Source organism: Gopherus evgoodei, chromosome 3, assembly GCF_007399415.2.
Source record: "Gopherus evgoodei ecotype Sinaloan lineage chromosome 3, rGopEvg1_v1.p, whole genome shotgun sequence".
In the NCBI taxonomy this organism is placed as follows: domain Eukaryota; kingdom Metazoa; phylum Chordata; order Testudines; family Testudinidae; genus Gopherus; species Gopherus evgoodei.
Window position 1 is genome coordinate 11478658 of NC_044324.1, and position 14573 is coordinate 11493230.

At 44.2% G+C, this 14573-nt stretch overlaps 1 protein-coding gene across 8 annotated transcripts in view; it reads right to left on the reverse strand.

Moving 5' to 3' along the window:
• The window catches only part of ASXL2 (ASXL transcriptional regulator 2), a 237837-nt gene that overhangs the window by 69992 nt on the left and 153272 nt on the right, over positions 1 to 14573 (reverse strand). The window contains exon 1 of one of the 8 annotated variants that reach the window (XM_030555061.1): positions 823 to 1064. The exons of the other annotated variants lie outside the window; for them this stretch is intronic. The gene's annotated coding sequence lies outside the window, so the exon portion shown is untranslated. Of the gene's footprint in view, positions 1 to 822; positions 1065 to 14573 lie in introns of those variants that run through there. 8 annotated transcript variants of the gene reach the window in all.

Here is a 14573-nt window from a genome sequence, read left to right on the forward strand (position 1 = left end):
ACGCGCACACACAGAAACTCAAATATATTTGGCACTGGCAGCTCTGAGGAAATCAACTCTAGCACTAAACAAGTCCAAGGCAGGTCTGCACACATTTCATGCGTCTCCACACTCCAGTAATCTCATTTCAAGGCTCTACACTCTTTCTTCTCTCCATCTGGAATCACCCTGAAAATCCCTGTGGTCACACTCTCTTGCTCATAATGGATGGCTCTTCTCCCCTCCAGTCAAGGGTAGAGAAACTTACCACTGATAGGCACCATGGAAAAAGGAGGAGCACAGAGAAGTGGGGGAAGTGTGTTTAAACTGATCTTTGTCCTGGGTGAAGAAATACAGAATAAAGGCAGCTCCTAATGGGCCTCACTAGAGAGCTGGGAGCTAAGGAGAGGTATAGTGTAGGAACACTTTCAGAGAAATCAGGCTGCTCAAGTTATGTGTGCATCCTACTCCACATGTAGGAGTGCCTCCATCCCAAAAACATACCCCTTCAAATGTGTTCACCTAGTCTCCTGATTAGCAGACAAGGCCAATGTGGAAATCTTCAGGTTAACAAACAAACCACAGGCCTGCAGACTGACAGCTCTATTCTCAAACCGATACCATAGCCCCCAAAATCCAACATCACGACAAATGCTGATACCAGGTAAACAATTCCTCTGACTATGGGAATCTCCAAGATGGCGCCACGCCAGGGCTCATCCAAAATTGGCATACAATAGTTGTCATTTCAGCCTAAGTGTAGACACGGGGAGGGGTTGTGGGGGCAGTGATGACACTTGTATCCTGATCAAACTGTCAACTATTCCAGGCTGAGAGCAGTACCTGAGCACACATTGAAGAGTAAGGCCAATCATGTCAATCCATCCCTGTGGGCTCATAGAGCCAGTAGTCTTTGAATATGCTAACAGAGAATGCCATCGTACCACGGGATCAGACAACCTGTTCCCTCCAGTCATATACCACAGCCACGAGAGAGGACAGGAGATTTTGCCCCTGCAGAAGCGGAGGAGAATCATGATCACCAGAACTGTTCTTGACAGTAAGCCAATTTCTCAATCCAGACAGCATTTTGAGTCACTATACAGGCTGAGGAGAGAGAAACAATCAGAGATAAACAGATATACATACACACACACCCCCTTCCTTTGGAAGTTTTAAAATTTTAGCTAAAAGTACTAATTATTCCCAGATGTACCTCAAACTAGCCAGCATTAATTAGGTGATTTCATACAGGTGTCACTGCAAAGGTGGGTCTCAGGGAGAAAGTTAAAGGATAGGTAGTGGCCTGGCGGGAGAGCATTCTATGCAGCAGGAGTAGCACAGGTCGTTGGTAGAAGCACCTAGGCTTTCTGCTGACAAGTAATCATTACAGCCTTAGGCTAGCTGGTCTGGAAGACACTTGACACAAACAACCTTGCCAGCTAATGTTCTCTTATGAGGCAAGGTAACTAAGAAGCAGGCAAAAAGCAATCTCCAGCAACATATGATCTTGGCCAGTATCTTAGCATACGTCTAAACTGCAATGAGACACTCGTGGCTGGCCCATGCCAGCTGACTCGGGGTAAGGAGCTGTTTAATCACACTGTAGATGTTCAGGCTCTGACTGGAGCCCTGGCTGTAGGACCTCGCATGGTGGGAGGATGCACCCTGATCAAAATGTCTACACTTCAGTTAAACAGACTCTTAGCCTGAGCCCCGCAAACCCAATTCAGCTGGCCCTGGCCAGCCACAGGTTTTTAATTACAGTGTAGACAATACCCTTCAACCCCACTTGGACAGACTTCAAACCAGATTATGGCACAGTGACTGCAATGGTCGCAAAAGTGGTCCTTTGCCTCTTAGCCAGGACAAAAGACAAGCTTCCATGCCAATGCCATTAATACACTGCTCTTCTATAACACCTTTCATCCAAGGATCTCAAAGCACTTCTGGGAACATCAGTTACGGTAGCCTGTAGCCTAATCATCCTTCCTCTTCCCTGGGCAATAAGGCAGGCACTGTGATAGTTTGAAATCCTGGGGAGTGTTGACCAGTGGTCAGACCCTTTAAACTGCAGGGAGAGGGGGTTGGTAGGTGAACCCAGCCCCTCCCACTTCACTGGGATCTGGCCCAGGACCCTGTGAGGGCTACCAAAGGTCTGACACCCAGAAGCGCCTTAAGGCTGCCCTCCCTGGGCCACTTCCTACCATCCCAATGTTGCCCAAAGTTCACAGTCGATAGCAAGAAGGTGAAAAGGGAGTCAAGCTATAGTGTGCACAGTTTCTATTCTCCCAGTGCCAAATGTGGTTTTGGGAAGAAGGCAGGGAGATTGATTGGTTCAGATGAAATTCTGAGACCAATTTGGGGGTGAATTCTGCATGAAGTCTTAGTACCCCCTTGTCCCAATGGAATGTTGCACAGGGAAGCTCAGCCGTAAGTGTCTGAACCTTACTCATTCTTCTGGTCAAAGTGATAGTGACTAGAAAGATCTTTTTCTGAGTGAGTTCATGTGATGAATATTCTGTGAGAGCCTCAAATGGAGGCTCTGAGAGTCTCAAGAGGACTATACTGAGGACCCAGGCAGGGGTGCACTCTCTGACTGGTGGGTAAATACGTAGTAGCCCTTTGATACAGTGGGGTGAAGGAAAACTGAGCACAACTTCACAGTTGAGTGATAAGCTGAAATCACCACAATGTGGACTTAAATAAAGCCGAGTGAAAGACATATCTGACTGAGATTCATAAAATAGTCAAACGTTTTTGGTATTGAGGCTTGGACCCAATCCTGACCTTTTTGGACATATAGAGAAATCACTTCTAATTGGAAGAATATGTTCGTCTCGTACAGGTTTGCTTTATATCAGGATTTGCTGGACCTGTGAGGAGCAGTCTCTGTCCGTGGTGCTCAGCAACCCAACAGCCACACTGTCAGCTGCTGCAATGGAGTATTTAGTCATCTGTTGTGAGATTAGATCCAGGCAGTCTGGGAGCTGGACCAGAGGCTGAAAGCACATCTGTCATCAGAACTGCCTTGGCTAGTATGGAGTCATCAGAATGATCATGGATTTACGTATTTTGATCTTGGAAATCACCCTGTGAATCAGGGGAACTGGTGGAAAGGCGTACAGCAAGCCTTTGTCCCACTGTAGAAGGAAGACATCTGCTAACAGCCCCTGGACTCAACCGTCCTCTGGATTGAAAGTTGACATTTTGCACTATCCCTAGTGGCAAATAAGTCAGTCATCTCTTCTGATGGAGTATCCTCTTCCATGATAGATACGTGTAAGGACCACTCTTAGCTCATCACTGATTGCCTGCTCAGGAACTCTGCTAAATTGTTGCAGAGATTTGGACTTATCCTGCATGGCTGCAACTACTAAAGAGCCCAGGTTTGGGTGGGAATAAAAGTGGTTGAAATTTTTCAGGGCACTTGGTAGCACATATCCACTCCTTTGGATGTAGGCTCAACGATTTCTACATGCAGAGTCTCTGTGGGCTTGCGCTCTGAGATTGGTGCTGGGTGTCGGCCCCATGTCAAAGATGTTCTCGGAGGGGATCTAGGGCCCATAATTGGTGGGACGGTCAATGCCAGAATCTTTGCTGGTGGTGGTATCAGCGCTGGTTTTCTGAGCGTTGCTCTCACCTTGGTAGTGGGCTTAGATTCTCTGTCTCTGGAGGAACGTTGTCTCTTCTGCTCCTTCTGGGACATCTGACGAAGTGGGTATTCACCCATAAAAGCTCATGCTCCAAAACGTCTGTCTATAAGGTACCACAGGACTCTTTGCTGCTCTTACAGATCCAGACTAACATGGCTACCCCTCTGATACTTGTCTCCCAATGTTTACAGTTGTGTCTGGACCCTGCTTGGCTCCTTTCGGTCTTTCCCTTGGATTGAGGCACTAGTGTCAGTTCCAACAATAATAGCCTGTGTCAATGGCTCTGTGCCAAGATAGTCGGTGCCAATTTTGACAACATTTTCTATCCTGCTCTTCTGTCACTGCTTGACCCTGGGGTGTGACGTCTGCTGGAGGAAGCATTCACTGAAGATGACTCTCTTCATTCTTCGGAGGTGTTAATCTCTTCTGGGACCAAGGTGCTGCGCATCAAATGTTTGAGCAGGAATGATATCAGCTGCACGTTCCTCGACATACGCATACCCAAGAAGAAAGGTCCACACACTGCATACTTACCAGATATATGATTTCCCCTCAGAACAGAACAGGCATTGGCTATGCCTCTCCATGAGAGGGATAAGTCCATCGCCAGTCAGGTGGGTTTAAACCCGGATTGATAATGATAGGCACAAGGAAACTAGTCTCTCTGTAAAGAGGGGTATACTGAGGGAAGCTTTTTTCCTCTCGTTTGTTTTTTGAAACAGACAATTAAAAAAAAAACACCTAAGAATGAAGAGGCTGATGGAGGTTTCTTCACCAAAATGCTAGGGAAAAAAATGAGTTTGAAGCTAAGTAAGAGCAGGTTGGACACTTGCTGCGTTCCATCTTGCTGCTATGGGCAGTAAGAGGGAACCTCAGCAGGGTTCTAGCTGCTCGGCCCTTTACGCTGTCACATGGAAGCACAAGGGGGTACAGGGTGCATGTCTGGTCTCGACAGAAATGGCTATCCAAAATAATCCAACCTCGCATGCATGAGGCACATGAACAGTCACAGTGGGATCCACGCTGACACATACTCCAAGAACATATAGATATATTAGCAGAACATCAGGCCTGAGTTGGCAGCAGAGCCCTGGGAAATCAACAGCTAGAAGGAGGGGGATGTTGAGCAAAGCTGGCAGCATTAACTCAGCACCTTCCCTCTCTCACAATCCCTTCCCTGAGGACTGAGCAACTGGGGAAACCTTCAACCACAAGTTCACTGTGGGGACATACTGGAATATTAATAATTTTTCTAGCTGTAAAGTATTTGAGAAACAGAGTCTCACTCTGCTGTTTCATGTTATGAACTAAACAATAACGACAAACCTAACCTCATGAGACTAGGGTCAAACCTTTATACCCCTTTCGTTCTAATCCAACCTACAGCTCGGCACTTACACCTAATAAACTTGACACAGGATTCCTAGGCTTTGGGCATATATGATAGAAAACATTAGCAGCGGAGAGAGGTGCCAAGTACATTGTCAACTAGTACTGTCTCCCCAAAGAGCCTGCTAGAATCCAAAGTTGTCTAGTTTCACAAGATAGCTATAGGAGAGAACAATTTCAAAGTACTGGGAAAATTCAAATGGCTGGTGCCAATGGTCTTCTTCTGAAAAAGAATATTAAATTAGAAAAATATAACAATAAATGATCCCTTAGTATTATACAGGGACTACCATCCCCAACAATCCTGAACGAACACACACACACACACTCTCTCACTCCCCGTTGTATCCACCAATGAAATTGCAGCCACTTGCCTCTGGGGTGAAATCCAGCAGCTTCTAACTGCATTCAAGAACATACAGAACAGTTTAGCACAGGCAGTAAAGCATCCTGCAGCATCATGTTTCTTTCCCTTGGAGGTCTCCTATCCAAGTACTAACCAGGCTCAACCCTTTGTGAGATGACAAAATCATAGACAGATGACATAAGGCTAATAGCATATGGCCTTTTCCTTTAAAAATAATGCAGAGAATCCCAATCCCAAATGTAATTACAAACCAAACCCAAATGAATGAGCTAACGAATGAGTGCATGGTGTCAGGAGCACCCTTACGGTGCAGAACTGTTCTCTCATTCTCAGTATTGGTGCCAGAACTAGTAAACCCAAAATCACTCTCAGGATGAATCATTCCCATCACAAGAACGATTCTCAGTCTGTAGTTTTTAGCCTCCCTTCAATTCCCTATTGCAAATGCAATGTTTTATAAAATGCACACATTTTTGAAGGAGAACACTGTGCATAGCTAAGTGATTCTCTGTTCCCTAGTAGGAATGGGCAACGTTTTCCAGACATCGGCCCACCCCACAGCATGAAACAATCCTAATCTTTTAGTTTGCAGTTATTTGCTACATTCTTATATATTGGGGAAGTGAGGTGGAAAATGAATACTCCTCCTCTGCTATGCTGGAATAGTCCACCAAGAGAAATGAAGTTCACTAGACAATTATTCTGTGACCAGAATGATTTTTCTTTTTAAAATTGGAGTTACTGGGCCAAATTCTATGACCTGCTAAGGCAGCAGAGAGTGGTCATAAGCAGCAGGAGGTGGTTAGTGAAGAATTTCTCCTGTGTCTCTTTGCCAGCAGACAAACCTCCTGTGATAGCTCTCCTGCTGCCGCTAGAAAGGTGCGGGGGAGTGATAGAGCAATTATCCGCAGGGACCACAGTTCAGTGGTATAAGTTACAGCTGCCTCCTGCAGCTTTAGTTTATACCAAGGCTAGTGGCAGAGGATCAGAGAGCTGCAACTGGCTCCCTGCAGCCTCCCACCACCACATTCCAGCTCTGCTAGGGCAGCATAGAGACTCTTCCCTGCTGTACTTGACACGGCCATTCCATAAGGGTTCTGCAGGAAAGGAAGAGTGCTCTGGCATGTCAGAGAATTCGGAGTGAAGGGTGGCTTGCGGGAACTCAAGGAAAAACAAAGGGGCAAATTCAGCTTCAATACATCTTCAATACAGCAGCTATTTGTGTTGCTTTGTTTAGAGATGTGGATGCTGCTTTACAGGCAAATACAAAGGTGAAGTCCCTACCCCAAGATCCTCACACTTACAAATTCAACCAAGGGCTACAGACATGGTGAATGCGAGGAGCATAAAAATAAAACAAAAGGAGAAAATACAATCTGGGAGGTGGCGGTGGAATACAAGGGAGCAACATGTAAAAGCTGGTGGGCATTGTAGACTTCTTGTCACTGTATTTTCCTTTTCCTTTTCTGTTGTGCTATTTATACAGTGTTTGTTGTGAGTAAAGTAAATTAGAAAAGTACAGTGTAACATCTTACTTTAGAAAGGGAGAGCAAGCCAAAGGACTAACCACAAGTCTGGCCTCAGGGTATGCCTAGGTTGCAATCATTGCTCAAACAGACATACTTGAGTTAGCTCAGTTCCCTGAATAGTTCTGCCCTGGAAGCAGGTGTTCCAGAGTGGACTTTTCAAGACCACCTAGAACCCTGGGTAATTACTGGTGGCGCTAGCCTGCACCACTGCAGCTTCGCTACTTGACACTCGCGCTAGCTAGATTAAACACCAGTGACCGCAGTCTAGACATACCCTCAGAGATCAAGTGCTCCTCTTCTGTCTTCCCTGTTTTAGGATACAACAGTCCTCTGAACAGCTCTGTCCATTCAAGTCAATTTCTGACCCCAACAAAGTTGCGACAATGCATCTTCATTCTTGTTTTAAGAATGAGTCCAATCATATCGTATAGTTGTAGATCTATAACATAGATTATCTCCAAAGGGGGGGGCACTAATAGTCCCAAAAGACCATTACTCTTCACACTGCAGTCTCTGCGTATATAAATTCAGGACCTAAAGCTGTCTCTTGACTTGAACCTCTTGAAAGATTTAAACCAAATGAATGTGGTAATCAAGGATAGATCCACTTTGTGTGGCAAGAACCACCTTTTAGACTAAGAGTCCAAAATTATCTGAGAAGGATTTGTTATAAGTGAGTGAAATAAATTTGAAAAGAAGAGCCAGTTTAGCCCCTTTTCTCGTTATCAGATCTGTAAGGTGCTGCTAGACAGAGAACACCACAGAGCCTTTCACAGAGGAACCACTCTTTCAAAAATATCAGGAAGACCTGAACACTGAACTAACACTAACTGTGGTAAAATAATCTCATGCCCTGTAACCACATCACTCCTCACAATGCTTTTTATTTTCCTCTCAATAGTGAAAATCTACTATTAAAGCAAGGCCTCAGCTCGTAGATTCTTGCCTGCATGACCTGCTGCACTGGAACAAGAACCAGAGCACAAACTCCAGGTGGCACCAGCCTGAATGGATCTCACAGCTACAAGGAACCTTGACAGTATGACAACGAAGAGCAGAAGAATTAATAGGTATAGAAAATAAATGGTACAGTGTTTGCTTCTGGTAAAGAGATCCATGCAGGGACTGTGTGGGTAGGAAGCTACTGCCCTCAACATCATGGAGAAAATTTCTCTTAAGATACTATTTTTACAGCTTCAATTGATTTATATTGCCCAGGATGAGTGTCTCATTTGAAGAGTCTAATCCTGACACTCCTGCCGTCGGCAGGAGATGAGCTACAGTGCCTGTGGTTTGTTACAGTTAAAACATCTTTAAACTCTGGAAAACAACAATGGGTGCAACTAAAAAGCAACAAACACTAAGGCAAAGGAAATCAGCAGGGCTCAGCACCTAGGAAACTTTCTGCTCCTCAGTTCATGTGTCTTAGTTTTTCAGTCCAAACTATGCAGTTCCTATATCAAATCTACTCTTGCTATTTCTAATTAGCTTACTAGGGTGGTATCTAGGTGCAACCTAGTTTAGGTGAAATCCTGCCCCACTGAAGTCAATGGCAAACGTTTTTTTACATCAATGATTTCACCCTCTAGCTTTGTGCCAGGTATTTATATCGCTCTTCACCCTAATGTTTAAATGCTGACTAATGCCATGTCAGATTGAAAAGAAACAGGTTCCTGTCCAAGGACAGCTAGCTGAGCTCAAGGATAACTATCTGCTCTGCCTTTGCTGAACTGGAACCAGGTGTGTAGAGTCCAGCAGATTTACTGTCTGTCATCATTATGCCTCCCAAGCAGCAAGAATGTCAGGAAAGGCAAACAGAAACCCTGTTTTCCTATTTAGGACGTGTTTCATAGACACTGCGTACCAAATGCTTCACAATATTAAATAACGACAGAGGAAGAGACAAAATAAGAGGCAAATGTAAGGGGAATTGGATGGCTGAAGTGCATTGCAGTTGGACACTGACTTATCTCAAGACTGCTGGTTCAAACTCGAGCAGATCAGTAGAGACTACTCCTGAAATGAATAAGAAGCCACTGTAGGTGTTTGAGGAGGGAATGATTGCATTTCTTTGAACTCCTGTACCACACACATCACCATGGTCTGAGTGCATGAGAAAGGTGTGAAGTAGCATTCTGGAGCTCTTTATTATACCCAAAAGAGAGTAAATTTGTAAAGCTTTCTGTCCCTTCTGTCATTTTTACTCCCTCTATTTCTTCCAGGATTTTTTTTAAATAAAGAAAATTTAAAAGAAATAAGAGCACATGGACTCGGGAGCCCCTGTATTTCACTGAGGATAGTCCTAGTCCTAGCAGTAAATTTTCCTAGCGGGGGTAGGCTGGATTGCTGTCATCTATAGCAGTTTGCTACTCAAGTACTCCAACCACCACTTTGTTCCTGGAACATGTATTGCTCACTAATCCACTTTACAGCAAGAGAGATCAGTTTGTTGCCATGATACGCACACCTCAAAACAAGTCAACAAGGACAATCCAGGTGCCTGGGAGAGGATTATTTGATTATCTAGCTTTTCATGTGCACAGAAAAATGATTAGCACTTCTGACTGTATTATTGTGGTAGTGACACTAATGTTGTTATGGTTGACGAGGCAGATGAATAACTTCCTAGAAAAGAGTGAATGTTTCTAGAGAAGCAGGGTGAGAAGCAGCTATACCTAACAAACATACTCTAAACTTAGGCCAATAACTCCACCCAAAAAAACAAAAAAAATTTTTTTTAACTCTGCAAAAATAAAAGGAATGCAGGCAGAAGTCCAGCAGCAGAGTGGGGATTATCCAGTTTATTGCACTGAAAGTAGCACGTGCGATTATCTGATTGTGAGCAGCTAGCATTTGTGTGCATTCAGTGCAAGCAACTCATGACCTTCAGAAACCAAACATGGGGTCTTCAGACCACAGTGGCTGAACTGGAGGAGCTACGGCAGACAGAGAGAACATAGATGAGAATTTCATGGACACAGAGCGCTCCAACCCCCCGTCTGACAGCCTCTGTGCTGTTGACGAGGTTGAAAATCTCAGGAAAGAAGAACATCAAGCTGGAGTGGAGGGAAAGATCCCAGAGATAGGACCCTTCTTCCAGACGATGTTTCATTGAGAGTACTCCTCCAAAGGAGGGAACCCCAGTTACTAGGAAGAGACCGGTAATAGTAAATGAGGGGATTCAATTGTTCGAAATATATATTGCTGGGTTTGTGATGACTGGAATATTGCATGCTGAATTGCTTGCTCTGTGTGACAGTGGTGCAACTTTCAAGACATCCAGATAGAAACTTATGTGCAGTGCTGGGGTGGAGCCAGAGTAGTGGTACTTGTAGTTACTCTTGACATAGGGAAAGGCAGGACAGAGATCCAGGAGGCTAAATTTAGGCTGCTAGGTAAGAGATTCAAGTCCAGGGCCTCCCTGGTAGCAATCTCTGAAATGCTTCCAATTCCACATGCTGGGCCATCACAGTACATTTAACTTCAAAAAGGGGAACTACACAAAAATGGAAATTAAAAAAAGCAGTCATCAGAGAGAAATGCCTGTAAGCTGCATGGAACTTAAAGACACCACAGTAGAGGCTCAAACTAAATGTATATAGCACATAAAAAACAAACAGGGCCAAATAAATGCCACCATGGCTAAACAGAGTAAAAGAGGCAGTTAGAGGCAAAAGAACATCCTTAAATTGGACGTCAAATTCTGCTGCGGAAAACAAAGGAACATAAACTCTGGCAAGTCAAGTGTAAAAATATATTTAGGCAAGTCAAAAGAAGAATTTGAAGAGAAACTAGCAAAAGGTACAAAAACTAACATCAAAATATTCTGAAGTACATCAGAAGCAAGAAGCCTCCAAACACTTAGTGGGACCACTCAATGATCCAGGTGCTAAAAGAACACTCAAGGAAGGCCAGGCCATTGCAAAGATGCTAAATTAATCCGTTGCATCGGCCTTCACTGCAGAGGATGTGAGGGAGAGTCCCATGCTGCAGTCATTCTTTTGGGGAAACAAATTTGAAAAACCATCCCAGATTGAGCTGTTAACAGAGGCGGTTTTGGAACAAAATGACAGATTACAGAGTAATAAGTCACAAGGCTGGATGGTATTCACGGAAGAGTTTGGAAAGAATTTGTGGTGGGGTGTTAAAGAGGGGTTAAAGCAGCCCCGGGGAGGCTGTGCAGGAGACAGCCAATTAGGAAAGGGCTTGTAGAGACAGCCAATTGGGAGAAGGTTTAGAGAGACAGCCAATCAGGGCCAGGCTAGGCCATATAAGAAGGGCTGCTGAACAGAGCAGCTTCAGTCACCCCCTGGAGTTTGAGGAGGGAGGACTGGCTGCCATGAAGGAGGAAGAAGAGACAGCACCACAGTCAGAGCAGTGCTGGAAAGGTCAGAGGAGCATGAGTGAGCTCCCAGCTGACTGCTGCTAGACTGAGGTTCTGATACAAGAGTAGAGAAGGTGCTAAAGAGGTTCTTATACTGCACTCAAACATAAAATCTGAGCATCTTCAAACAGTGCATTGAGCAATGTGACTACACACAGGTCATGTGTTGTTTCTTCTATCACCCTCTGCCCGGAGGGAGAAGCATGTGCAACGGAGTGTCTTGTTTTGGTAGAGGGTGCGTGTGGGGGGTGTTAAATCAACATACCTGCCGCTACGTGTTTATGAAGAAGTCAAGGTCAAAGAAAACTGCCTTGCACTTGGAGTGGAAAGCGGCGAGATCTGTGATGGTCCTCTGAGTTCTTGGGCAAGTTCATTTCAGAGTCTTTGACTGGCCCGAGAGAAATGTCTGTGTCCCATACAGATGAGCTTTATTGTTACTGTTGAGAGTTCCATTGTACCTGAGCAGTGTAATTGTTGAATATGGTCTTCATCCTGGAGCTTTAGACAGTGTTTTTGGATACCCTGGGTCCACAGCATGCAGCACTTTGATGATACAGACTGAGAACTTGATTCAAAATTCTGTGGGAAGCCAGTGCAGTGACTGAAGGACAGGTGTGATGTGCTTATAGTAACCTGTGTTGATGAGGAGAAGCACTGCATCGCAGTGTACTACCTGGAGTTTTTTAAAGTGCTGAAGGCTTCATGCCCAGGTATATGGAATTGGCGTTGTCCAACCAAGAGATAACAATGACATGAATAACTGAAAAGGCAGCAAAGAATCCTGTGGCACCTTATAGACTAACAGACGTTTTAGAGCATGAGCTTTCGTGGGTGAATACCCACTTCCTCAGATTCCAGACTAACACGGCTACCCTCTGATACTTGACACCATGCAAGGCACTGCATTTAGCCGTATGGAATGGAAATCCATCAACCGGCATCTGAGGAAGTGGGTATTCACCCACGAAAGCTCATGCTCCAAAACGTCTGTTAGTCTATAAGGTGCCACAGGATTCTTTGCTGCTTTTACAGATCCAGACTAACACGGCTACCCTCTGATACATGAATAACTGAGTGCAGGTCTTTGTCCACTAGAATGAAACAAAGTCTCAGACTGGAGATGGTAGAAAGTGTTAGTCTTGAATCTCACTGTGTGAAAGCTCAGCACCAATAAGGAATGCAAGAGAACTCCTAAACTATGAACTGAATTGACCAAGTGTGGATATGTACCTTCGACTAAAGAAGACTGCACCCTGGCTTCAAACTCTTCAAAATACTTTCCTCTGATCACAAGCATCACCCTCTATCTTGCTCAAGTTTAGCTTAAGCCAGCTGTTCTTCATCCCTGAGCTGATCTCATCTAAGCTCTGGGTCATCTTGGTGGTAGTGGTGTGGTTGTATGTGGTGAAGGATAGTTAGAGCTGTGTATCACCTGCACATTGCCAGAACTTGAGTTCCTGTCATCTGACCAGTTCACCTTGGGGCTGCATGTAGATGTTGAAAAAAAACTGGAGAGATAATTGATTTTTGTGTAACTTGACAAGTCAGGCGCTAATGGTGGAGGTGCTCCAGGCTGATCCAGCCGATACCTGTCCTGGTCTCCCTGTGGCCTCCCTCAGTTCCACACCCCAGTCCAAGTTCCATCTCCAGCCCATCACCCCTTAGCTTCATGTCTCAGTCCCAGTCTTGCCAGTTTTGTCCCTGTCTTGGAACATGCCTAATACAGATAAAATATCTTCATAATTGTCAAACTCTAACATTTGTCTACTGAGCATGTGCAAACTGAAGTTTTCACAGGCTCACAGCTTAGCCAAATTTGGGCAGTTTCTCGTGGGAACAGCAGAATGTACATCCCTGATACCAGGACTATCCCCTTCCTATATAGCAAGTCCTTGGTCAAAGTATGAAGGTGCAAGAGCTTCCAAATAAAGCAGTTGTAAGAATTTTTCTACCTGGACAAAATATATTTTTTCCCAACCTCAGTCTGAGAAGTGGCTGAAAAGTTTTTCCAAAAAATTCAGCTGGAGACAGACACTCACCATAGAAAATTTGAGCCCAAATGGTTAAAGTTTGACAAAGTTAAAAGCAACTGGAACCAGGGTTTTATAAGAGAAAATGTTGAGCAACTTTAACTATTGGCATTGCGACCTTTGCCACCTATAATAAAATGGTGCGTTTTGCAGCTGCCCTCACCTACCACTAAGTACTACAATCTGCTTGAGCCAAACAATTAGGCAAAATTATATATTGGGATCTGAAGTCTGCAGGTTGCATCTACATAGGGAGAGCAGACACATACTGAAATTAAAAACTCTGAAGATTTTGGATGGCCTTGATTTAATTACATAGATTGAACAGGATTACGTTAGAGTAAGAATGGTCCAGTGACTAAGGAGAGACAGGTTCAAAGTCTGCTCTATTACAGTGAGCTTGGGCAAGTGATCTAAGCGACTTTGGGCAAACCATGGCAGCAAGTCTCAGAGCCCAAGTCAACTGTCTCGGGCTTGCTCTAGGGGCTAAAACTAGTAGTGTGAAGATGTTCCTGCTGGAGTTTGAGCTCTGAGACTCTCCCCCCTCATTGGATTTCAGAGTCCGAGGAGGATCACCTGCACTGCTAGTTTTAGCCCTGTAGTGCAAGCCTGAGTCAGCTGACCTGGGCTCTGAGATTCGCTGCTGCTGTTTTATTTATTTATTTTGGAGTTGGGTTGGGTTGGGTTGGGTCCCCCATGCAGACATACCCTCTGTGACTCAGTTTTCCATCTGTATAAGGGGATATTAGCACTTCCCTACCTTGCAGGGGTGTAGTAAGGCTAAATACACTAAATATCATGAGATACTCAGATTTAAAAAATTTATTAAAGCTAATGTTAAAATTATATAATATACAGGTTAAGGAAAGTGTGTCTGTACATCTTGGGTATAGTGCTTAGATTATCCACAAATACAATACTTGGTTTAAAAGTAATAAAATATATACAGTACATAATATGCAATAACCCAACTTTAGGTGAATAAATTGAACAATACAGTTTAGATATTACCATCCAAGTATTCGGGTACATCACTCATGAAAAGTTAAACAAATTTATATCAATACAGAGAAATATATCAATAAGTGAAAATTATCTCTCAGTAACTGAGATTTTAGGATAGGTTACCCATTAGAAAATACAATCCATCAGGGAAGTATTAATGCGAAGGACATAAGTACCTAAGATAGATAGAATCCATGCCTCCTACTTGTGTCAACTGGCCACCTTAAAGCTAGC